This window comes from Cryptomeria japonica, chromosome 1 (genome assembly GCF_030272615.1).
Source record: "Cryptomeria japonica chromosome 1, Sugi_1.0, whole genome shotgun sequence".
Classification (NCBI taxonomy): Eukaryota; Viridiplantae; Streptophyta; class Pinopsida; order Cupressales; family Cupressaceae; genus Cryptomeria; species Cryptomeria japonica.
In genome coordinates this window covers 395,526,659-395,552,926 of record NC_081405.1, presented here as the reverse complement: position 1 = coordinate 395,552,926, position 26,268 = coordinate 395,526,659, and the positions used below count along the sequence as shown (strand labels likewise).

The window sequence follows — 26,268 nt, the reverse complement described above, 5'->3', positions numbered from 1 at the left end:
TCTCCTAAAACTCAAAAACAAAAAAAAAAACTTGCTTCTAATCTTCCACACTACAATACTCAATCAATACTCTCATGCCCAAGACATACCTATTGTGACCTTTTCACACATCGCCCCATTGCTAACGGGGACCCCCTCTTTGCTAGCTTCCTGCGTCGTTAGGTTAGGGTTTTGGCTGCTTAGTGGGCAATTTTGCGTTTTCTGTGCCCGAGTCTCAGAGTTTTGATCATGCCTAGTGTCGTCTAGGGTTTTTGAAGTGTTAGGATCAAGTTGCAAAAGATGATATTTTTAATGATCCTAAGTTTTGCTAAGTGTTTGAGCATTTGAACGTTAACATGTTTTTAAACACGCACATCAATGATTTTAAAGTGCTAAGATATTCACAGACCTTTTGGAGTTGTTTTCTCGCTCCTAAGGTAATATTTAGGTTGGTTTTGCACTTTATTCCAACATTTTCCTGGCGTTTCGCTCATATTTTTGGAAAATTAGTCTAAGTCCAGTTAAATTTAAAGTCGCTGAGTGATTTTGAGTGGTTAAAATGTTAAAATCCTAAGGGAAATCCATATTCCAAGGGTTAAAGGGTCAAAATCCATGCTAGAGACGATTTTCCCCTCACATTCCAGACTACCCAACCCATTCCCCCACTCAAAATCCATACTACACATGGGTTTTCCCTGGAATCCATACTGGCCACTAATTTCCCCCACTGTTTATCCACACCTGGAGCGATTTTCCCTTGGAGATGCTAAAATTTGGCTAAGTGTCAGGATTTATCCAGACACCCATCAAATTTCCCCTGGGAGTGCGGATTGGAGTGCAAGGATAATTCCATGCTTGGGTCGTTTTTCCACCAGGATTTTTGTGACAACTAAGTTAGGATTTTTGTCCGGATTTTTGTCCAGACAGGGATCGATTTTCCATTGGGAACATTATGAAGAGTTTTTGAGTCCGGATTTTTGTCCAGACTGAGGTCGAATTTCCACCAGGGAGGTATTTTTTCAAGTTAAGTGATTTTTGAGTGTGGATTTTTGTCCAGACACCCACCGAATTTCCCCTGGGGGGTGATTTTTGCAAAATGAGTACATTTTTGTCTCGATTTTTGTCCAAACTAATATCGATTGTCCCCTGGAGGGTGATTTATGTGCATTTTGATGATTTTGAGCATGAATTTTTATCCAAGCATGGGTCGAATTTCCCCCATGGGGCAAATTTTAACACTTAAGCGATTTTTGAAGGGATTTTTTAATCCCAACCTATAGCGATTTTCCCCTGGAGGCTTTATTTTGGATTTAATTTGAAATATTTTAAATAAAAAGCCCCATTTTGATTGCTTTTAAATAATTATTAAATGATTATTTAAAATTTAAAAGCAAATTTAATAACTTGCAATAATTATTAAATGTTTGAATCTTCTAGAAGCAAGTTAGGGTTCACCAAGCAAGTATTTATACAAGTGTTTTTTATCCCACATTGCTTGTGTGGTGAAAGTTGGAGCTGAAAGCAAGTATATGAGAGGAACCTCAACATTATTTTATTATTATTTCTGCCCGGTGTCTCCATGAGAGCAATTTTTTTTTTTCAAGTTGGGAGAATTTTTTTTAGCAAGGCATTTTTGTGAAGTGTGGGATTGAGGATTCATTTTCCTCCTTTTTTTTCCAACTTGCTGATTTATTCCTCTTGGCTGCCATTAAAGACCAGTTTCAGATTTTCGATTTTGCTAAGTTTGGCGATTTTTTTCAAATTTAGCATTTTTTTTGGTGAAAGTTGGCGAATTTGTGTTTGGAGACCTTGGGCGATTTTTCCTCCACCATTGTTGCTTGCTGTTCAGAGCTTCATTTCTGCGGATTGCGGCCATTGACAATTTTCAGAATTTTGAAAATTTCGATTTTTTGCTAAGGCAGGCAAATTTTTGTGTTTGGGGTTTTCAATCCCAACTTGGGCGATTTTTCCAGATTATTGCCATCCTCCATTATTGCAGATCTGAGCTATCCATTGGCATCAATTTTCAGATTTCCATTTTAGCGCTAGACTTGGGAAAATTTCGATTTTTGCTTGGAGGCCACATTTTGGTGGATTTTTCATGCATGTTTGTTGGCTGTCATCATTTCCAGCCTGCTGATTCGCTTCAGATCTGAGGTTTGCTTCAGATTTTAACCTCCATTAATGGCTGCCATTAATTTTCAGACTTAAGTTTTTATTGCCCAGCCAATTCTAACTTAAATATTTAGCATTTGGAGACATTTTGTGGAGTTTTCTGTGCACTTTTTAGACCATTTTAATGCTGTTGCAGGTCTGAAACTCCATTGTTAGGCAGTTGTCCTCAAAAATTTTCATTTCCAGCCACCTAACCAATTTTGGCGAATTTGCTTGGGGCTGTTTCCTAAGCCATTTTTTATCATTTTCAGGGATTTAAACCACTTTGCAAGGTGCTGGTAAATCTGAAGTGTTCGATTTTCAGACTTGTCCTCAGAAAACTAATTTTTACCAGCCATACTTACATTCTGGAAAACGATTGTTTTCATCAATAAAACTGATTTTTATTGATTTTATGCACATTTTGAAGATTACAACATATTTTGAAAGTCTGAATTATCAGGTTGTCTTCAGAATTTTGACCTCCATTGTTGACTGCGGAAGGTGTCTTCAGACATTCATTGTGTGAAAACACAACCTTTCACACCTTTCCTAAGTCATCATCAATCCGGTATACTCCTTTGCATTCTTTGCTTGCATATTTTCTAAGCGTAAGGAGGTATAAATGAATTTTTATGGAAGGCTTCCATGCCTTAGTGTTGTCACACATTGAACGTAATTGCTAAGATTTACCAAGTATATGGATTATTTTCCTGACTCCATGCTCTAAACTAGCTAAATCTCTAGAAAGTCAGAAATTTTATTACAAGTATTTATTTTTATCCTAGGACTAACTTCCAGTTTCGTACAGGTGCGATGTCGAAGTCAGGATATAAGGAAAGGAAAGAGCTGCTGAAGACGTTGGAGATTGGATTTTATCCAGAGTTCAAGATTTCATCCAGATGGAGGGAGATCACTGATACCAACATGCATTTCCTGGACTTCGACCGGATGCAGCGTCAGATGTTCGGATCCAGAGATCAGGTTCCTTCTCCAACATATGTGAATATTATGAAGAGTGGCATTTTCCATGCTGCTGGGTTTCCACAATCCATACAGTGCAATGAGTTGATCCTGGAGTGTGCACGATGTTACGATCCGCTCACAAGAATGATCAAGAGTCTGAAGGGTGTTGTCATCACCTACCTTGCTGAGGATGCCATTGCTGAGGTATTCGGAATTCCATGTAGTACGGACATGAAGTATGTGACCAAGGAAGATTATGCAGACAGATACACGAAGAAGATGGGTGTATGCAAGAGTTTAATTAATAAAGAATGGATGATTGAACCTAGGAATCATCATTCCAAGGCTCCCAAGACACTTATGTGCGTAGATTTTAAGGAGGAATATAGTGATTTGATATTCCTACTCAACAGAGTGATGGGAATGCCGCAGGGAGCAATATTTCATGGATGGATGTTCTACTTCATCCAGGATTGTCTTAAAGGAACACTAGTGAATTGGTCTAAGATCATAAGCGACAATCTAGATTTTCAGTTGAGGAATGTAGAGTAGTCCAAGTCATTCGCCATGACTTCTTACCTGGTGTACCTGCTTGCACGGTTTGTTTCATACAGAGGATTAATATGCAAAGGTGAAGTCGGGAATGGGCAAGGACAGTTTAAAAGTTATGAATGCTACCCCCAGTTGAGTATGCACAGAATTGAAGACTACAAGAGAGTGAATGATGCATTCACTATGTACATCACACGGATGCTGTAGGGCGGAATCCACAGAAGATTGTCCAAGGAGGCAACAGAGTTAATAGAAAAATATGGATCGTGGTATATACAGTTTCCCACTTTCACATACCTCAGGATTCATGGGTTTCAATCTGAACCCTACAGACTTCCTAGGTATCCTACTGACAGAATGATATTGTTGGAAGTGGTAAGACAGCTTCTAGAGTTCGATGTTATCCAGAGAGAGAAGCACAGGACAGGAATGACATTCCCTATTTCAGTTGGGAAGACATCAGAGGTCTGCCAATCTGCCATAGCTGCCAGCACTGCAGGTGAGGAGATTGCATTCTACAGATTTGCTACCTACAAGAAAAGAGAGAGATTTGATCCAGACAAGAAGGTCGGAAGGATCAGAGGAGAGAAGTTCACTCACAAGGTTGACATAGAGGATTATTGGGCTAACTTAATGGACGAACAAGCAGTAAAGAGAAGAATGTGGTCCAGAATGTCAGTGGATTTCATGAGGAAGTGTGGACTTTTTCTCATCCCTAATCAGGTATTAGATGATAGAGATCATACACACCCACATTATGAGAATGAAATGAAGAAGGCAATCCTATTGCCAAATTGGTCAGAGTCAAAGGAGACTGATCTGAATATATTGATGAGAGAAGTCTTGAATTTCTCCCGCACATGGGTGGATATGCAAATGAACAGATTAGTTGACATGGGTGTTCCCTTCACTTATGAAAGGATGAAGACGGAAGAGTCTACTTCCGAGGATGATCAGAGGACTGTCAGTGATGTCAGGATTCATGCAGATGAAGAGAGTCAAGCTCCCAAGAGAAGGAAGAACATGCCTGGAGAAGTCAAGGCTAGAGGGAAGAAGATTGAGGATGTGAAGAAGAAACAAAAGACTATCATTCCTCCACTTATCATTCCTTCACCCCCTCCCAGTGCCTCATCAATAGAAGTGATTGAAGTAACAGAACGGAATAAGGAGACTCAACAGTGTTCCAACATAGTGATACTACCAGAGAATACTCAAGAATTTCATGCCACAACAACATCTGCACCTCCTGATGAGAATGATGACCAGCCGGGATCCCCTACTGTCCTTTTGGAAGTTAGTTTGGGAAATGATGTATATGATTGGACCAGGAATAATCCTGATGATAATGATGAAGTTATCTCAGCACTGAAGGACCTTGATCGAGAAATATGTCTTGATGATGGTATGGAGATGACCGCTATTCCTGAATGGTTGAGGAAGAGTATGGAAAAAAGTAAACAAATGATAGAAGTACAGCCTATTGAGGATATTGATGACTACCTAGCTAGGAGTGCTAAGAAGGAGCCCAAGAGAGCGGAGATTTTGTCGCACATAGCTAGAGATGAGATGGGAATGCGGATTGCCCAGATTGCTGTTCCTAGAGCCGGCGTGACAGTGGACACTGCTACTCCCATGGATTTCTAGATCACTTCAGTTGCCCTTGGTCGTCCATCCGCAGGGCAGGAATTTCAGGAGATTGGTGACAACCTCCAAGCAATCAATGCAAAGTTAGACATAGTGATTGCGGAGAATGAAAGGTACAAAGAAGAAAATATTAGACTCAGAGAGTATATTGCAGGGACAAGGCGTGGAGATCCCACCCTTATTTCCCCTATTGCAGTTGACCATGGAATACATTCACACTGCGAGGTAGCGAGAGGTACACACTCAGAGGTGGAAAAGTGGATTGAAAGCACAAGAAAGCAGGCAGACGATTTCCTTACTCAGTTTGTCCAAGCATATGATAAGACAACAACGCTTGTATTCAGGATCCAGTATTTGGAGGGAGTTTGGGAAGAATTCCGGCCTATCCAAGAGAAGACTATTCCATGCCTCCTGGCATTGAAGAAGGTTCCTAATTCCATTTTGGTCAATGAGAACATTGTGCACAGTGGAGACATATATAATTTCCATGGCTGGTATTGTGCACTAGCTTTGAAGAAATCAGCTTATGAGAACGCCCAATCGAGTGGTATGGAGATGGAAGGATTGATTCAGGACATTCAGATGAAGATCCTTGCCTCGATTGAGGAATTATTGGGTGTTGATGTTAGTAATGCTAGTGGTTTACACTTAGCCGAATTAAGAGACAAGATAAAATTTATGTATTTTTGCCAGTTGGACTCTTTGCAGAAGAGTCAGATAGATGACTTGGTCTCTTTGTTGATTCATGTTCATAATTCGCAGAAGCTCATGCCTGAATGGGAGAACACTTTGAATGCTTGCTCGGATTCATTGGATGTGATTGATTTACAGCAGGATACCTTGCCTAGCATTTCCATGGAGGAGTTAGATTCAGTTTTGGCTAGATTCTTGGAGTATGCTAAGAGAGAAAGAGATGCAGGGAGGAATCTTCTAGAAGATTCCCTATATGATGACTAGGTATCTTTCTATTGGGCCATATGTTGGTGGCACCATTTTTTATGTAACCCTAATTAGGGCAATTCTAGGGTTTTGTTGGCATGATCTCGGTCGTTGATCTTAGATCAATCTGGGCCATCCATTTTGTAAGAGACTCTATATATGCCCCTTTGTCTCTCATTTGTAAGAGAGAGTTTTTGTAGAATTGTTGGTATATGCTACAGCTATTTGAATCCTAATCATTGTTCAATTGTTGGTGATTTTGATCTTCAAGTGTTGTATTTGCATTCATGGTTCTCAGTTCCTCCAAGTTAGATTAGAATTTAGATTAGAATTTATTTTCATGTATGTTAGATTGAGTGGAAGATTTGTTGAGTATATTTGTGTGGAATCCTTAATCCATACCACTAGCCTCTTTCCGCTGGTAAGTGCGCCTTGTGTGGTCAACTGGAGTTTGAATAAGCATAACTTCAACTATTATGCGTCTGTTGACAAGCATCAACTTGGATGGTGTCTTCGTTTGATGGTAATAGTTTGAAAATCATTAAGTATACCTTAGATGATTGCACTAAGCTTGTGTCAATACTTGATTGTGAGACCTTGCCTAGTTTGATTCCACTAAATCCATTCATCATTCCCTACATTCTTAGGATTAGAATAGATTTCCTGAACCCTATTCTTTTTCCCCCTTTTTTAATAAGAAGTAAATCCAGAGCCCTATTGATAAATCTTAAGTTGTCAGCACACCTATTCCGCATCATTCATGATAATCCAAACATTTGCGTAAGTCCCCAAAGTGAAACACAGCAATTCACATCAACCACTGAACTTACCCACTCGTCAAGACCTAACATGTAGAAACCTTGGAATCATTTTAGTTGATCTCATTCTTAGCATCTGAGGTGATTTTGTTCAAGAGAGGGTAAATTACTTTGGTAATTTATTCTGTATTGTTATGTGCATAAAAAACACATCAACAAAGAATTGGCGCTAGAAGGAGGGCATGATCGCGATCAATGTTTAACAGCCAGACTTCAAATTCTATCAATTTATGTTTGCGGGAGTAATCTTAAAGACTTTTTTCACCCTCCTCCTGCACTCAACAAAGAATTGGCGCTAGGAGGAGGGCCAGCATTGTCATGCTGTGAGCAGTTAGACTGCATATTCTATCAATTCATACTTACGAGGAGTTCCTTGCATTCATTCGAAGATTATGTTCCGGAATGGTGTTGCCTGAAGAAGAACTTATTCAAGGTGAACAAAGAGATATCATTTCACAATTCAACACTCTTGCTTGGAGAAACCAAAGTAGTCATGCTGAATTCAGACAAGTGAGAAAAGTGATAGACAAAGAAGAGCAGTTGGGAAGCTTGCCTCCGATTATCATTGTTCCTAGAGCAGTTGATCGTGAGAACCAGTCTACCAATCAGCTTGGAAGAAATCGAACCTGTTGAAGATTTCAAGTTAGTATGAAATACCATGGTGTTGCCTGATCCTGATAGAACAAACGAGCTTGAATTGGACGAACTTGAGTTCAAGCAACCGAACCTGGGAGACGAAAGAAAGATTATATCCAGTTTGAACAACTTTGCCTAGGAAGTGAAAACAAGTGCACCACAATACATTGGAGTTTCTGTTATCTTGGAAGAAGAAGAAGAGATTGTTGAACGAATTGACGAACAAATTCAGGAGCAGATTGAAAGATATTTACTTGCTCAAAGATTACAACAAGTCCGGATTGATCCTAGATAGATCACCCTGGATCGCATCAATTCCTTTTCACCTGAGAGACTTCAAAGAATTCTAAGATCTACTCCTGGAGATCGAAGACATTGTGAGTTGAGGACTCCTCGCAGATCCAGACTTGGAAGGTGGGAGGCTTCACCAAATTCAGATATAGCAGATAGAGATAGAGTATTCAATCCAAGGGACGTGCTGAGAGAAGACGATAGTTTTCTAGATCCTCCAGATCCAAATCAAGAGGAAGCTCAACAATTTCAACAAGAAGACCAAGAGATGGCCCAGAATCAAGGACCACCTCCGAACGGTGCTACCTGGTTGGTTACCAACCCGTCACCGCTCGTGTTCAATGACATTCATGAGATGCCGAAGAATCCGGAGAATTTCTGTTCAAAGTACAATGCTAGCGACTCAAGTCGGACGGCGGAAGATCACATCAAGATGTTTGAAGACCATTTGAGAAATAGACCAATTGAGTATGGAGATGTTGCTTGCAGACTCTTTTCCTATTCCTTGGGAGAAGAGGCTTATCATTGGTTCATCCACTTACCTGCAGGATCCATTGCCTCATGGGAAGAATTAAAAGATACATTCATTGGAAAGTTTGGAATCCAAATTTCCCCATCGGAGTTGCATAGACAGTTTGTTGAGTGCAAAAGACAAGAGAATGAACCTATCAATTCATTCAACAACCGATTCCAGAAAGCTTACACAAGGTTGCAGACTCCTTATCTCATTCCAGATGCTCGAGAGATATATTATCATGCTTTAGATCCACTTACAGCTATGTTTGTGCGAACTCATCCCTCTCCAGCAAATTTGAACGAAGCATATGCGAAGGCAATAGAAGTTAGTAAAATATTACGTCAGAATCTTAGTGGACCTTTGCTCAATTTGGGGTCGCCCGTTTAAGCCAAGCTTTGGTGCATCATATGCCAATAATGAATCAAGTTCCACAGCCGATGTATCCAGTTGCTCAACCATCAAATCAGTTGGTACTCCATCCTGGAGCACCCATTTCTCAAACTCCGCAAACGCATCCAGTGTACCTGCAAAATGTTGTGACATCCACAAGGACACAGGAGGAGAAAGAAGAAATGAAAGAGTTAATAGATCAAGTAAAGAAACTATCTATAGAGGTTACTCACCTGAGGAACCAGAACAATCAACTCTACAGCATGCATAGAAATTATCAAGGTGGTAATCAAAACAACAATCAAGGTTATCAAAGTAACAATCAAAACTATCTGAACAACAATCAGAATAACCAAGGACATCGTGGCAATAATCAAAATTATCAGAGGAGAACGTGGAATACTGTGCCCAACAATGGAAATGTGTTGTCGCCTCTTGACAATCTGCCTGCTTCGAAAAGTCGACCGGCTGACAGAGTCTTCCTCGCAGAGGCCGCCTTATCAAATTGGTGCTAATTACACAACACTAGTCAACATTCAGAGTTGCATTGTCCCGAATTCAAGGTTGCTGCTGACATTTTCCAGCAGGAAGTGCGAAATAGTGAAGCTCCAGAAAGCATTCCAACAACAGGATATGAAATTGTCCCAACTACAAGATATGACCAAGCACTAATCATTGAGGATTTCAAGTTTCCTCCAATTTATGAAGAAAGTTTAATGTGCGAGCAAGGTGGAAGATTCCCTCCAGAATCGGCGAATGGACCTATGGTTCCGCCTACTTCTCAGTTCCCACCTGCTTCAGCCAATGGACCTATTGAAGATCTAGACTACTATTTCCCACCATTGAATAATAGTGTTTTAGTTGAAGGGATTAAAGAAGTGTTTCATCAGTCGTCAGGAAACACTGGACCAAGAGTTTATCAGAGGAATCAGAGGAATCAAGAGCCTTTAACTACTTCCGTTCCTCCGAACAATTTCGCTACGCCACCAAATCCAAGTGCTAGCAATACACCAAGCTATCCACAAGATTCACCTGAGTATAGACAGAAGAACATCCCCCCTCAAGGAGAGGAATTGAAGTGGCTGAGTCTGTGTGTGTTAGAAGAATTCAAGAAAATCAAGGTGAGCCTACCATTGTTTGAACTAATGAAGGTGCCTGATATCAGAGATACATTAATGAATGGATTAAGTGAGAATACTGTCGGGAGAGTAACAGCTCAAACCAGTTCCAACATTCAGAGAGGTTCAAGTGTTCCTCAAGCAAGCATAAATGTGGTTCAAGATGAACCAAATATTCAACAGTCATCAGAAGAGGCATGTAGTGTTCAAGATTCATCTAATATGCCCAAGAAAGAAGAATTAGTAAAGACGGCAAATGTGCCAAAGAAAGAAGATATGCTAGAAGGCAAAGCTTTTCTCACAAGAGATAATGTAAAGAGAGTTAAGGATTCACCAATTGTGACTGAAAATCCTACCAAGGGTGAAATCCCTCCTAAGAGTGAGATTGCTTCTGTCGAGAGCACGGTCAAAAAAGAAGAAGTTTCCAACGAAAGTATGAAAAAAGAAGAAAGCTTGCAAGTCCATAGGGATAAGCCAGCAGTGAATTATCAAGACGAGCCAGCCCCATTCTTACTTTCAGTAAGGATTTTCGGCAAGCTTTTACATAATTGTCTGGTTGATTCCGGAGCTTCAAGTAATGTAATGCCAAAGGCTATATGCGAGAAATTGGATCTTATTCCCATACAGACTAGTAAAAGAGTTACCCAATTAGATAAGACAGAGGTACTTGTGATTGGAGAGTTAAACAATATTCATATGCAGTTGGCTGCGGATCCAAGAGTCCAGCACTTCATAGATATATCAGTTGTAGACATTCCAAACGGATATGGCATGCTCCTGAGTCGAGATTGGTCACGAAGACTGAATGGTTACTTTTCGACCGATTTCTCTCACATGTGGCTGCCATGGAGAGGTGTACCAAACCAGATCAAGATAGATAGTACCCCAAGATTAAGATTGATAATAACAGAATATGGGGAAAACAATGAAATTCTTTTCCTAGAAATGGATCTAGGAAGCTACAGACCAAAAGTTGCAGAGGTTTTGATGCTTCAAAACCCAGTTGAAAAGATAGAAGAAAATCATGAGATTGAGAATTCCATAGAAGTGGTAATAGAAAGTGATCATGATACAGATGAGGAAATTGATATGTTTGAAAGTTTCAGAGGATTTGTATTCAAGAATATCCAGCAGGGAGTTGAGTTAGGCAACCGTGCTCGCATTCAAAATTTGTTGTTGCCTAATTGGTGCCGAATTCATGATACTGCTCATTCTGAATTCTCTTGTGCAATGTGCAAGGTAGCTTTGAATCAGATACACAAAAGAATTCCTGAAATTCTGACACTTGAAGAGATTAGAGAGGCCTCTTCTAGGCCAAATGAAGAAATTATAGATAAAATCAAAGAAGAAATACATGACGAAGATCGAGTTTGAACATTGAGATTTGATGGTTCAAAGTCAAAGAAAGGATCAGGAGCCAGATTTGAATTAATAAATCCCTCTGGGGAAACTTATTTGGCCTCCCATAGATTGCAGTTTCCATGTACGAACAATGTTGCTGAGTATGAATCCTTAGTTCATGGATTGTTGTTAGCCATTTAGAAGAAAGTGAAGATTTTACATGTGTTTGGAGATTCAGAGATTGTAGTAAGACAAGTGCGGAAGCAATATGTCTGCCACGACAAAAGATTGACAAAGTACCGCAACAGGATATGGGATCTCATCGAGAGCTTTGATGCTTTCAATATCAAGTCAATATACAGATCACAGAATCAAGTGGCAAATGCACTTGCACAGGCTGCTAGTTCCTTGGCACCCATCGCCATGGAAGGATTGAAGAAGTTTACAGTGGAACTCGCATCAGTTCCATCCGTACCAGATAATGTCACCAATTTCCAAGTTTTTGAAGATGATAAACATATATTGGATTTTCTGACAAATACAGATGTTTTCCTGAGTCAGGTTATTGACGAAGAGGAAGCCGAAGAAGCAGAATATGATTCCGATGGTATCCTAGAGTTGAAGACAAACTTCATGCCTAAGGGAATGATACAGTTAGAAAGGATGTTTGATAGAGATAAAATGAAGATAGAAAGATTGCATGACTCAAGTGGAAGTGCCTGTGAAACGGTGAATTTGGGAAATGACAACGAAGTTAAGAATGTATTCATAGGGAAAACATGCACACCCAGCGAAAGGGAAGGCATATTAAAGAACATGAGAGATTTTCCTGATGTGATTGCATGGGGATATGATGATTTGAAGACATATGATACATCAATCATTACACATACTATTCCCTTGAAGCCAGACAGTAAGCCATTCAGGCAGAGACAGAGGCCACTAAACCTCTTCAATTTTAAAAGTCAAAAAGTTGCCAATTCATTTCGAAGCTCACACTGCTCCAACAGTGATGAATCTAGCACTTCCAACAAAGAGACAAATGTGCATTCATTACGGTCCAGAAGAGAAGTCATGGTTGGACAAGTTCACCATAGTATATAATGAATTCACTAGAGCAGTTACACTTTCACCACGTATGCAAACCGGCAATTTTGCCGAAGTATAAAAAATCCACTGTCTGCCTTCTGAATTCAATTTTTATGTTCATATTTCTGTTTCCCAAGATCAATATACTATTCATTAATTTCATGCTACAATTTGCTGGTACTTATGGATCAGAGCATCTAAGATAAAATCTAGCAAACTGTGAAAGAAGAAAAATAAAATCCACAATACGAATACAATGGACAATTAAAGATGCTAAAAAGTAAAGCATGTGTTGTTTTTAATAATCTGAAACCAGTAATTATAATTTTTTATTGAGAAATACAGCAGGTAATACTCCAAGGCTTGCTGTCAAAAGACAAGCCATAAAACCTCCCAACAACTGTATAAATCACCAAAACTTATAAAAGAACAAAGAAAGAAAGAAAGAAAGAAGAAGTAGAAAAGAAAAAAGTGAGAATAGCATATGAATTTAAAACAACAGCAGCACCAATAATAACAACACTGCTAAAACCTAATCATTTTTATGCACATATTCATCAGCCATCATTGGATGTAAGTAGAAGAATGAGAAGCCTCAAGAAATGATGGCCTTCCTACCACGTTTTGCTTGGCTTCCTAACAGAGATGGCATCATTTGTGAAAGTTTCATACCATTCTTTGGAAGATTTTTAGAGATATCTAAATAATGATGGGTAGAGTATAGCGCCTTTATCTACATAACAATATTTGAATGCATGGTTCACTTTTTACCAGAAAGAGAAGCAACTATGTAAGTTTTTATTTATAAATTTGTTTCATTAGGAAAAGGCAAGCATCATGGAAAGTAATAAATATTTATGTGTAGCAATAAAACAATATGAATGAAAACCATGGAAAGGAAGAAAATCTAAACCTACTAGAGAACCTCTATCTATATCAACAAATATTGAGGACAACAATTAGGTATTACATTGAAAAAAAAAACAGCTTACCTCAGCTGCAAGAAGTGCATTCCCTATTTCAGACTGGGAAGATGCTGGGGATTTAAGAAAATAAGATTTCAGAATTAAAAGCAAAATAAACTGCTGACGCTTAGTAATAGAAACCAAAATACATCCATGTCAAATAAATATGTATTGTAGACATGCTTGTAACAATTTATTTCTATGGTCCTTGGATCAGGAAATTTTACTCACAACTTATTGGTTGTCCGTTGAGATGTGCACCCCTCCCACGTACAGCTGTAAACAGCTACAAGTACATATATACAAAATTAAATAGGATCCCAAACCAGATATTAAAACAATTGAGAGATGTCTTGTTCTGAGGCATTCATGCATACTAGTGTGTTTTTCTGCACCCTTCACTAATTTGGCCTAAAACTAATGTTAGCCTCATTAACTAAGTTACCCAAGACCCATTGCCTCCCTAAAAATCTCAAACAACGCAAGTTCATAATAATTTATTGTGATCAGCCAATAATTACCTGGAGACATTGGTGTATGGGTACACTACTAATACAAGGACAAGGTCACCATGAAAATTAGAATACATGGGTAAATGAATAAGGGTACATATTACATATAAATGTAGTCACCAAAATTTGCAGGTACAGAGATAGGGACATGGTCCTCATTTATATACTGGGGTTTCCTAGCAGCTATAGCTTAACCCTATTCCACACCAAAATGAAGAAGGAAATTCATCGTATCCAATGTTGATCCACATGTAATGCCATGGACAGAGTAATTAATCACAAAAAAAACAATTATACATGCATAATCAAATTCTGTGGTGTTTAAACCTTTATTAATGATAGATTGGATATCAATAAAAGAGGTCACATTCACCTAAGAAAGTGCCTGATACGATATTAGAAAGTGATCACTACGTCCACAAGTGATTCCATTGTGGGGTACAATCTGTGAAAAAATACCAATCATGGACTTCATAACCACTACAACTTGTATACATATCTAACTTTCTAGTTTCTACTACTCCACGAGATTAACATTGATTACAATAAGAGATGCATTTCCTTGCAAGTTACAAACCAGCTCTCAACTAAGCTCATAGAAAACCCCTATAACTGCCAATTTTTATCCATATTATATTCTAAATAGGGTTCAATTAAGTTAGAGATGATATCATGTATGAAGAGTTGTATATCAGTTAGTAACATCTTCTATCTGTCAGCCATGCTAAACTTCTTAATGGATTTTATGGTCTATATTTATGTTTTACAAATTGCGTTTGCAAAGCTTGAAAATACCTTGTCCATTTCCTTGATATTCTGGACATATGTTCAGTGTGCCATTACCACTTTTTGACAATCCATTGAGATTAGTATATTTTCTTTCTTTCTAAAAAAATGAATAAACATATATCTGCTGACAAATCATTTTTCCTAGAGTTTGATAACAAATTCTCATCTTTAATTTAATTTCCTAACTTTTTGTCCACCCCAAAAACTATTCAGAGTTTTCAAGAATGTCAAACAGAATCTTAACCCATGGATTTAACCTAAGTCTTATAGATGCATCAACCACTCAAAGCCACAAAGCTTTGATCATTAAGATGTCTTAGATTTTTCAAGTCATTTGGAATGCCTCTGCAACATTAAGATGTATTAGATTTTTCAAGAATTTGGAATGCCTCTGCCCACATGGATTAACCAAACTTAATCGTCATTAATATGCTTTCTATAATTAGTCAGTTTTTTAAGGCTTATCAAACTTATCCCTCTTTAAGATGTCTTGTTCATCATTTTTAGTGGCTCACAAAACTTTATTCAGGTTAAAAATGTTTTCCTTGATTCCTGCAATAACTGAAACAATGATAATAATAAAACAAATTACCTCACCTCATCAATTATTGGATTGTAAACAACCCCTACAGTTGGAACTTTTCCAATTGTGAGCCCAATCGAAATGCAGACAAATGAAAACCTGCCAACAAGTTTGTGTCATCTGAAAAATACTCTTGACAAAAATATTTGCTGCAAGCTAGAAATGCTATTGCTTATACATTTGAACAGATCCAAAAATTGAGCTAACAATTATTTAACAATATAAAGGAAACAATATTTTCCATATGTGCAATTTTTCTACCTCCTTACCTTTTGGAATTTTTTACTTACAATGATTTGAAAACAGATTTTTTCCGATAAAATATAATTGTATTAATTGAAGAAAGTTACAAAAACCCTCAGTAGAAGATGAGAGGGGGAAAAGCAACAAGGAATGAAAAGAGATTACATCTGAGAAAGGCACTGTTCCAAGAGAGGATTGTGGTAATGGTTACATACAATCGTAATTAAAGAATGTCAAAAAAGAAGTGACTATTATAAATTTAGTAGCTATATAATGTCAAAAAAAGTAGTGACTATTATAAATTAGTACTAAAAATCAGTGCTTCATAAATACACATGGAATTCAACAGCATATCTTTATGGCAGGCATAGAGAGTGAAAATGCTGACTCTTGGTGCATTGCTCACCAATAATTGGAGCATAGTTCTAAAACTCGGTGATTTCTCACCAAAATTGCAAGTATATTTGCAGATTGGTTAACTCACACACAACTTGCATGCAGAGTCCTGCAAAAAAGTATTTTCTTGACGATTTTTTTCTTTTAAAACATCAGATTTGGCATGTTTCCTCTTCAAACTCACCCAACCAAAAAGAAACATGCCGAAAATTCATTAAATCCTGATTTTTGTTTTGTTTTCCATAAATTTTGTCTTCATAATTGCGATCTCAGCAGCGTGAATTTATTGTTGACTGATAGGGAGTGCACGTGATTTGAAGGGTTTATTTACAATTAGAGTGTATTTGGACAGGTATTTTATTTGTTCTCTATTATTTCTTTCTTTCTTTTTCCAAAATCCAAATTCAAAAGAATGAAAACCCTATTGTCTTGCTGCTAAAAAAAATTTGTTCTTTCAATCTCTGGAATTAGTGTGAAATGCAAGGCACTAACAAAGAAGAAGAATGGGACACCTGGTGTGATCAACAGCATAGTAACCTAAAATTATGATTTGTTTAATATGAGAGGAGAAATCAAACAATTGAAATACCACCATGCTTGAATTGCTGACCAAGATGTAAAATTGTGTAGACAAGTGGAGGAAAAAGTGAAAAGAGAAATGAATGCCCTACTTTCCAGTTATGAGAAGAAAGTTAAAAGGAAGAGAACAAGGGAAGCATTTGCATCACTGATGTATTCACGGCCACCCTTGATTCATCTCAAGAATCTCTTCTTGCCCTGTAGGTACAACATTGCTCCGCTCTCAAGAAGGAGAGTTCAAGCCAACTAAAATTCCCCACCTAATTTATAGATTCCTTCCAATGTTCCAACTCCAAGTGCACAACTTTTGCTTGAAGGTATTTCCTAGGACAAAAAGAAGAACAATGAGGCAAGGATGGCAGCTGCAAATTTTTGGTACTCGAGTAATATACCACTTAATGTGGCAGGCTTGGGATGCTTTAACTATTGCTAATACAGGGTTTACGATGCCAACTCCACACAATTTCATAAGCCCATTGTTAGAGGAAAACATTAAAAATGTTGTAGACAAGTTATAGGAACAAGTACTTGATAAGAAAATTGTGGTTTAAAGTGGCAAATTGGTGTCCTTTAAGTCTGTAGATGCCTCATGCAAAGTCATGAATGATGATAGTTTATGCAATCTGCTAGATGGCATGATTCAAGACATTGGTGTGGAGAATGTTGTCCAAACTGTCATGAACAACATCGTAGTTGTATATGTAATTGCATGCCTACATATTCAAGAGACGTAGGCATCTCACCATTTCTTGAAGCCCTTGTGCTACACATTGCTTGGAATTAATACATGAGGACATTAGGAAGATCAGATTGGTCAAAAGTGTGGTTAACACAATTTGCCACAAACTTGATCAATTTCTTTCAAAGCATTGTAGAGGCACTACCCTTTATCAAGAAAATGTCTATGAGCTATGTATGCCTCGAATCTCCATATTCCATGAAGGTTGGGAGGATAGAAAGTCGTGAGGACATTTTTTTATGAGGTATGCACCAAGAGTGTAGAAGAGATTCAAGATAAGTAACAAACTCAAGTTTTAGAGGGAATATTAGTTTCTTGTTATTGTCTTTAAAATTTTCTATTACTTCAGATTTTTTTTTTCAAATTTTTCAGTGACGATGGCTTTGGTCAAGATGTTTGGTCAAAGGGGGTAAAATTATCTATGGATTATCTCTAAGGCCATATTGTATCAATACAATGGGAACAGGAAAAAAATATGAAAGCACTGGGCATATCATTGATAATAAATTGACAAACCAACTCCACTAGCCAATATGTACCATACGTTACTACCTAAACCCCAAATTTTTCTTCTCCAATTTGATTAAGGCTAATGAGGAGGTCGTGGTGGACCCACATGCATAGAAACGATTGCACATAACAAAATTCTTCGAAACAAAAGTCTAGAGGATTTGGAAGTTTAAACGTTGTTGAGGGAAGGTTCTTCCCCTCTATGCATTTAAACAAGGGCAAACCAAAACCAAGTAAATTGAATGAGTCCTTTAATCACACACTGCTTTGATAAATGCAATTTTAGCTTAATACTAGAAATATTTTCTTAATACTTAAATGATTTAAATGTTTTATTTTTTGGTTTGTGGTAGGACAATTATGGTGCTAGAACACCAAACCTTAGAGGCTAACCATATAAAACAACCCTATAGCACTTCTAGGTGTGAGTGCAATCGGAGCCTATTTGAAATCATTAACACCAAGAAAAGAAACAAGTTGACACACAAGTGCCTCAATGAATTGGAGAGAGAAACTGGAATAATAAAAGCATTGGAAGATGATAAACTTGAGGAATAGGTCACTCCTCAAAAGATTTAGATTTACTTTCTAGCTCAAGGCTAGATGGTACTGGTACTAGGTTAAGGAAGGAGTTGTACATTGTAGTTGGTTGTACAAATATTCAATGTTTGAAATTTTAAATTCTAAGCATTTGAGGGTCATATGACAAATATAATCTTTGAGTTATCACAATCTGGATACAAAAACTTGTATTTTCTCTATATTCATTCTTTGTTTATCTTATGCATTGGTTAAGTTCATTTTGTTAAATTATATAGTTCTTTTTTAATTTGTCAAGTTCTTGTTGAGTCCCAAGTCAAAGTAAAAAATTTGGGTCATCATGTTTTCACCAATTCCAAGTTTTTGAACCATGATTTGTAGTGTCATAGTCAAGGTGGATCCACCCCCTGAATCCCCCCAGCAGCTCCTTTGTGAGCATAAGGGTGATGATGCATAGGTTTCCCAAGATATTCCAAAACACGAAGAATCCTCATAGCATTAGTAGCAAACCAAGTGGAGATTTGTTGTCTTTTACAGTATAAAAACTCTGCCAGTTCAAGAACTTCTTTTTTGTGAGAAGATCTTCTACGACTCAGCCTGACTTTGAGGGTTGAAATTTAATATGGTGTCTCAACAGATCTAGAGACTCAGTCTGCTTGATGAGGCAATCTTGCAAGGGGTTCTGATTGTTTTTCTACTCAGTTGTAAAGAACCAACAAAGAGGCAAGCTTTTAAAGTGTAGCTTCCTTGTATATATTTTGCAAGCAATGTATTGCTCCTTGTCATTCTTGCCATCAATGTCTCGGTCCCAAGGCCAATAATATTAATTTGAAGAGACACTACAAATCTTACAAATCTTCCATAAGATTCGCACTCATATTTCTTGAGACTCTTGTCAAGAAGATTTGTCAGGAAAATAGAAAAATTAATTTCACCCTTGTAATTTCTGACTGGAAACTCCTTATGGGAATGAGACAGAGAGGTGCAGCAGGGTTTCAGTGCTGCTAAGGCACTATTGGATCATGTACATAAATATACCATCATTTCAGGATGAGAAATCAGCCAAGCAGATTAAATAGACATTTTTTTAAATTGCATTAAGGGAGATCTGCTTGCATCGGTGATCTTGATCTTAGATAGACATACTTGTCATTAATAATTTAGTACCTCCTATTGTACCATAAGAGTTTCTCCTCTATGGGTATGTCTATAATTAATATGCTGCTCAGTAATCATGATTTTTACACATAACCCCTATATGCAAACCACCTCAATGACTTTGGAAAGACACCTTTACTAGTGTGAAGGCAATCGTAAGAGTTGAGAGAGTTGTTAGTATTTAGAGAGACAATAAAATGGAGTTTCAAGTTTTTTGTACTGTTCTACTTGGACATGTCTACAAGATTGGATATCAGCACTTCCACCCCCCACTGTCTCCCCTGTTGGAACTCATAAAAATTTGAATTAATTCTTGAGGTCCATTTCAAAAAAGGGTAAAATGAAGCCAGAACCCTGCCCTCGCGTGCCTGTCATGTGGGCCATGAAACTCTCAGCAAATCCGATCAACGGAAGAAAATCCAAGCAAAGGCAATTGGCAAGTGTAGAACCAAAATCTTCCATGTCGTGAGCTAGATGGGGTTGCGTGGTTGCAGACAGAGTAAGGGTTTTGAAACTTCCAAGCGGTTTCACTCGCAGGGCATGAAGAACCATTTATCCCACATTAGCGGCGGGGAGGAGCTTTTTTGTATTTAAATGCAAAGTCGCACGCATCCATAGTGTCAAAGCTTACGGGCTTTTGACAAGGAGCCGCTAGGCGATCCGGTGGGCCCCTCGTGCGCATCTCAAAGCGCCCCAAATTTTGCAGCAGAAGGGCAAATTAACCAGCGAGCAAGTCGGGCAGATCAACGGTGATCGCAGATGATCCCACGGTGGTCGCTATACCACAATAGAAAGATGCCCACCGAATACTCACCGCGACTTGGCCACAAACCACTAGCGGTGAACTATGGCCGGCAGTTAATGCAAGCAGTTAAGGCAGACAGTTATGAAGAGCTTCATTCCGGCGGTTAGTGAGGTCGTGCTAAGGTGTCAGGATAGGGACCCGTTGTGACCATTTCACACATCGCCCGATTAGGATGGGGACCCTCTCTTTTTCTTGGGTTTTGCTTTCCCTTAGCTAGGTTTTTTCTCTGCTTGCTAGGTATTTTGAGTGAGTGAGTGGTCGCCTGGGCTGGGTAGATTAGGGTTTCTTTCAAAGCTGAGTGAAGCCTGGTTTTAGGAAGTCATTTGTTGTCTGCCTTGAACCCTTGGGTTGTTTTAGAGGTTTTACCTTTCAGGAGAATGAAGATGGATAGATTGGGCGAAAGAGATGAAAGGTCTCAGGTCAGGGTAGGTCAGAGTCCTGTTTTCCTCCAAGTCAGAGTCAATTAAGCAGAGTCAGTGGCCAAGGGGAGATTCAGGAGGCGATTTTGGGAATTGATGAGCAAATTCACTTGATGATGATTGAAGAAGTATTGAAAAGTTATATCCTAGACAAGAAAAGGAGGTTTGAGGTATAAAATGAGCCAAAACCATGAAATTTGCTCCTAACCCTTCCAAAGGGTCCAGGGCGAAATTCATATTCCTCTGCTCTACTCCTTGTTTTGACCAAGTTTGAAACTTCTACTGCATGATGTGGAGGACTTGGATGCATATTTTCCTTAGGAAGAAGGTTTGAAATGACAAAATGATGGAAATTAGCCTGGAGAAGGAAATTCACTTCGGACCCTTCCAAAGGGTCCAGGGCGAACTCCTCATCTAACCCTCTATTTTTGCCTAAGACACTGGAAAGACCTTGTTTCAAGCTAAGTAAATTCCAAGTAGGCATAAGGATGATAAGGAGAGGTGAATTTAACCAAGTTTGAAGGTGAATTGAGTAGGAAAGAGGTGTGAAATCAACCTAAAACATGAATTTCGCTCCTGACCCTTCCAAAGGGTCCAAAGCGAAATTCTTTGAAGTCACCTTTTTTCTCCTTGTTTGCACTAGAAACCTTGATTCCTTGGACATGGTAAGGACGAATTGACATATTCTAGCCCTAGAAAGCGATTGAAGATGTTTGAAAGTATGGTTTTTGACCTAAGGCATGGATTTTGCTCCTAACCCTTCCAAAGGGTCCATAGCGAAATCCACTTTTCCTCCACTTTGCTCTTTGATATAACCAAAATTGTTGACTTTTGAGGCATAGTTGAGAAGGTTTTGATGCATGTTTGCCTTGAGAGGAGGTTTAAGACTTTGAAATGATGAAAATCAACCTAGGAGGAAATTTTCGCTCCTGACCCTTCCAAAGGGTCTAGAGCGAAATCCTCCATTTAGCCTTCTTTTTGGCCTTAAGACCTAGTTTAACCTTGCCTGGTACCAGTTGGATGGTGGATTGTCTTTATTGCGATAGGAGGAAGTTGAGTTGATCAAGTTTGAAGGAGAATGAGATGAAAGAAGGTGAGAAACTAGCCAAGAATAGGGATTTCACGCCTAACCCTTCCAAAGGGTCCAGAGCGAAAATCCTTATAGACCTCAATTTCTTCTTTGTCCAAACCAACTTCTTAGTTTTTAAGCCATGATTGGAGGTGTTTGACATGTTCTAGCCTTAGGGAGTGATTAGATTTGGGAGAGATGAAGAGTTTTAGCTTAAAACAAGATGTTCGCTCCTGACCCTTCCAAAGGATCCAGAGCGAAAATCTACCTAGACCTCATTTTCTCCCTTCTTTGATCAAAGTTTTGGTATCCAAGGCATCTTGGAGGAAGGATGGACATATTTGCCTTGGGGAATGATTGAAAGAAATAAGAGATGGAGATTTTGTCCTAGAAAAGGAAATTCGCTCCTGACCCTTCCAAAAGGTCCAGAGCAAAATTTCACTAAAACACCTTTTTTCCCAATTTTATGCCAAAGCTAGTGTAGACCAAGATGGATTGAGATTGGAGGAGCGCCTAGGAATGACTTTGAGTTGATAGTTATCCATGAATTTGAAGGAATTGAGCAAAACCAAGATTTTTGCTCTTGACCCTTCCAAAGGGTCCAGAGCGAAATTTCTACAATCACCTATTTTCCTTACAGGTCAAGTCAAACTTTTGGTTTTTATGGCTTGGATGGGTGTGAAGAAGTGTGTCCTTGCCTTTTGAAGTTGATTGAGGTTGAGAGGATGGAGAAATAAGCTCAAAAACAGGATTTTTGCTCCTGACCCTTCCAAAGGGTCTAGAGCGAAAACCCTAAAATCCATCTTATCCTTCAAATTTTGTGCTATGTCAAGCCTAGACCAAGGTGAGAGAAGCCCTTAGGATTGCCTTTGAAGGATTTTTGACCACCAAAAATGTAAATTTTGAGCTAAGACTCGAATTTCGCTCCCGACCCTTCCAAAGGGTCCAGAGCGAAATTCTGGATAGGTCTTGTCCTTGGCTAGGATTTAGAGCGAAATTATCTTTTCAAGCCTTTTGAAGATCAAGCAAATGTTGCCAACGTAAGAAATAGACTCAAATGAAGGAATCTAGAGGAAACAAAGTGAAAGGAATGGAGTTGAGTGAGAGAAGGCAAGCAAAGGATGAATTTCGCTCCTGACCCTTCCAAAGGGTCCAAAGCAAAATTCTTCAAACTACCTATTTCCTCCTTGTGTGAAGTCAAGGCTTTGATTCCTAGGGCGTGATTAAGGTTGGAATGATGTTATCTAGCCTTGCAAGATGAATTGAAGTGAAGGAGATGAAGAATCAAGCCTAAGACATGAATTTCGCTCCTGACCCTTCCAAAGGGTCCAGAGCGAAATTCACAAAATATCATGTTTCCTCCAAGATTGTGTTGAGCCAAGTCAATAATCAAGTTGGATTGGGCTTAGAGATTGCCTTAGAAGAGATTGTGAATGAAAGAAGGGTGAATTTTGACCTAAAGGATGAATTTCGCTCCTGACCCTTCCAAAGGGTCCAGAGCGAAATTCTCAGGATCACCTAGTTTACCCATGGTGGAAGCTAAAAACTTGAACCCTAGGCTTTGTTGAACTAAAACTAGCATATGCTCACCTTTAAGAGAAACTTGGAGTGAAAGAATGAGGCAATTGAGACAAAATCAAGGAAATCGCTCCTGACCCTTCCAAAGGGTTCAGGGCGAAATCCTTTTGAAATGCCTATTTTTCACTTTGTTTGAGCTAGGCAAAGACAAGTTGCAAGGACATATTGACAAGAGCATGAAGTGGTGATAAATCAAGGTTGAGAAGGTGTTGATAGATGGAGTAAATGAACCTAGGTGAGAAATTCAAGCAAACCTCCTTGGGGTGATTTAAGCCTTCCTCATACCATGAGCATTCTAGTGCCTATGAAGAAAATGTGCCTTCATCAAACTTTGAACAAACTCTAGCATCCACTAGGCTTACCTATATCCTCTCATTAAATTGCTAATCAAACCTCATTTGTGGGAGTAAGGCAAATTTGCATGATCTAGGCACTTATAAAAATGGATTAATTAATTTCTTTTAAGCCTTAAAATAAAAAATTTCATACTTTGGCGCTCAACACATTTTTTTTGTGTTTTATTGCTAAGTCTGCCAGCTTGTAAAAGGTTTTATTTTATTTTATTTATACATTTAGCAAGTCAGCCTATTTGACAAATGGTGAAAGCGCCCTATAAAGGAAAGGTGTGTTTTTTGAAATCATTAATCATTCATCTAATCTCTCCTATGTGAATTGGAAGAGCAGAATTAGAGGTGCGAAATTAAGCAGATTTAGGCGAATTTCCAGATTTTGAAGGATGCTTGAAGGCTGATTGAAGGCTAAAATCACCAAGGGAGGACCTGAAATTCAAATCAAAGACCTTTCATCTAGCAGATCTCCATTTTCCTTTATCCATTTTTTTTCAAGGTTGATAGCTAAAAATCAAGGAGAAGGTATGTACAATCAGATTTTGAAAGAATATTGAAGATTTGATTTAATTTTCTATATCAATCCTTTGTAAGGTTAAGTCTTTCATAATCTGATTTAATTCATAAGTAATATCAATTTGAAAATTCATTATTCTAAGGGTTTATCACACTATTTTCAAATTGTAATCTATCATTTCCTTGAAAGGTTTCAAATCTCCTATCTTGAGGTATTATGCTCAAACCTAACTTAAACCTCTTTTGTAGGTATCAAATGACAACCCCCAAGGCCAGTGGATCCACTACCCGGCAGGCTCTCATCAAAGAGGATCAGAAGAACAATGATTTGGAAACCAGGATCGTGTCCAAGTGGAGCAATATCGGAGACACTAATCTAGAAAACTTCAATGTGAAGAAGTTTCGAGAAGCGCCCTACATCGGCAAGCCATCACCTGTTGCCAAGAGGATAATTGAGAGTGGCATCTTCAAGGCCGTAGGCTTCCCTCACGCAGTCAAATGTCACGAGATGATGATTGAATGTGCCCGGCACTATGATTCACATTCAAGGACGATCGTAGCCAAGGATGGAACTGTCCTAGCCTATCTCTCAAAAGAAGCTATAAGTGAAGCTTTTCATCTCTCGGAGCCAAGAGATATGATCTACAAGAGCTTGGAAGGGGCTAGGTTTATCTACGAGGATGAACCTGATACCTGTCTGAACTTCATCAACAAGAATTGGTTACTAAAGAGTAGGCCTCGCTTGAACAAGATACCTAATACACCACACAAAATTGATTTCCAAGAAGAATTCAAGGACTTGATAACCATGCTCAATCGGGTTACTGGTGCCTCTCAAGCCTTCTTCTTCGACAAGTGGATGTTCTTCTTCATACAAGTGATTGTCCAAGGAAAAGGAATGCTCAATTGGGCTAGAATCATTAGCAACAACCTAGACATGCAGTTGAGGAGGCTAGCCCCTACCAAGACTTTCCACATGAGTTCATATGTTATATATTCCTTAGTAAGAAGTTTTGAGTATGCAAGGCTACCACACAAAGGAGTTGTTGGGAGAGGGATAGGAGAGATAAGAGCATGTGATTCATATGTTCAACTACATCATCCACCTAAGAATTGCTACAAGCTAGTCAATGACACCTTCACGATGTATATCACCAGGACATTGCAAGGAGGGATTCACCATCGACTGTCTACCAAGGCACAGGAACTCGTGAAGAAGCATGATGCATGGTTCATTCAGTTTCCAAAATTCACCTATATCAGGGTCCATGGGTGTCCTTCACCTCCCTATATTTTGCCAAGGTATCCTACAGACAGAATAATATTACTTAAGGTGACTAGACAGTTGGCAACTTATGCCAGAGCATCAAGACATAAGCACGGAAATGGTATCCACGTACCCATTCTACTAGGGAATTCAATTGAAGTGTGTCCTAATTCTTAAGCCGCGGAGGATGCAAAGAAGTTATCTCTCTATTCATTCACATCCTTTGCCTCAAGGGAGAATTTTGACCCTCATGGTCACATGGAAGAGACAGTTGGGAAGAAATATAAGCATGAGTTTCAAGTAGAGGACTTCTGGATGAATGTTCAGGATAATAGAGAGGTGAAAAGAAAGATGCATTCTAGATTACCCTTGGATCTCATCAGGAAATGTAAGGTTTATAGAGTAGCTGATCAAGCCCAGGACAGTGGTAGATATCTCCAATCGTCCTATGAGAAAGAAGATAAAGAAGTGAAGATAGATTGGAATGAGCCAGAAATTTCGAACCTAAGAGCATTAATGGCTCCTGTGTTAAATTGCACTCGCAGATGGGTGGACGTACAACATCAAAAATTGAAGGAGCGGAATGTAGCCATAACATTCACCCTGGAAACAAGAACAGAAGAAGGAGAAGCAAGTGTGAGTGAGAATGCTTCTCATTCCAAGGGATTGAAGAGAAAGGAAGGAGCTGAGAAGAGAGAACCTTCCAAGAAAAAAACAAAAAGTGAATCTTGATCGTCCACCGAGTACGTCTTCTAGGCATGAAAAGGAAATAAGTCAAGGAGAAGATCAAAGACAGATAGTGTATGAAATTGATGAGTC

The 26,268-nt window shown here is 38.7% G+C and overlaps 1 pseudogene; it reads right to left on the bottom strand.

Annotated features, from left to right (window-relative positions):
- The window catches only part of LOC131070883 (inositol monophosphatase 3-like), a 140,570-nt pseudogene that overhangs the window by 70,696 nt on the left and 43,606 nt on the right, over positions 1-26,268 (bottom strand).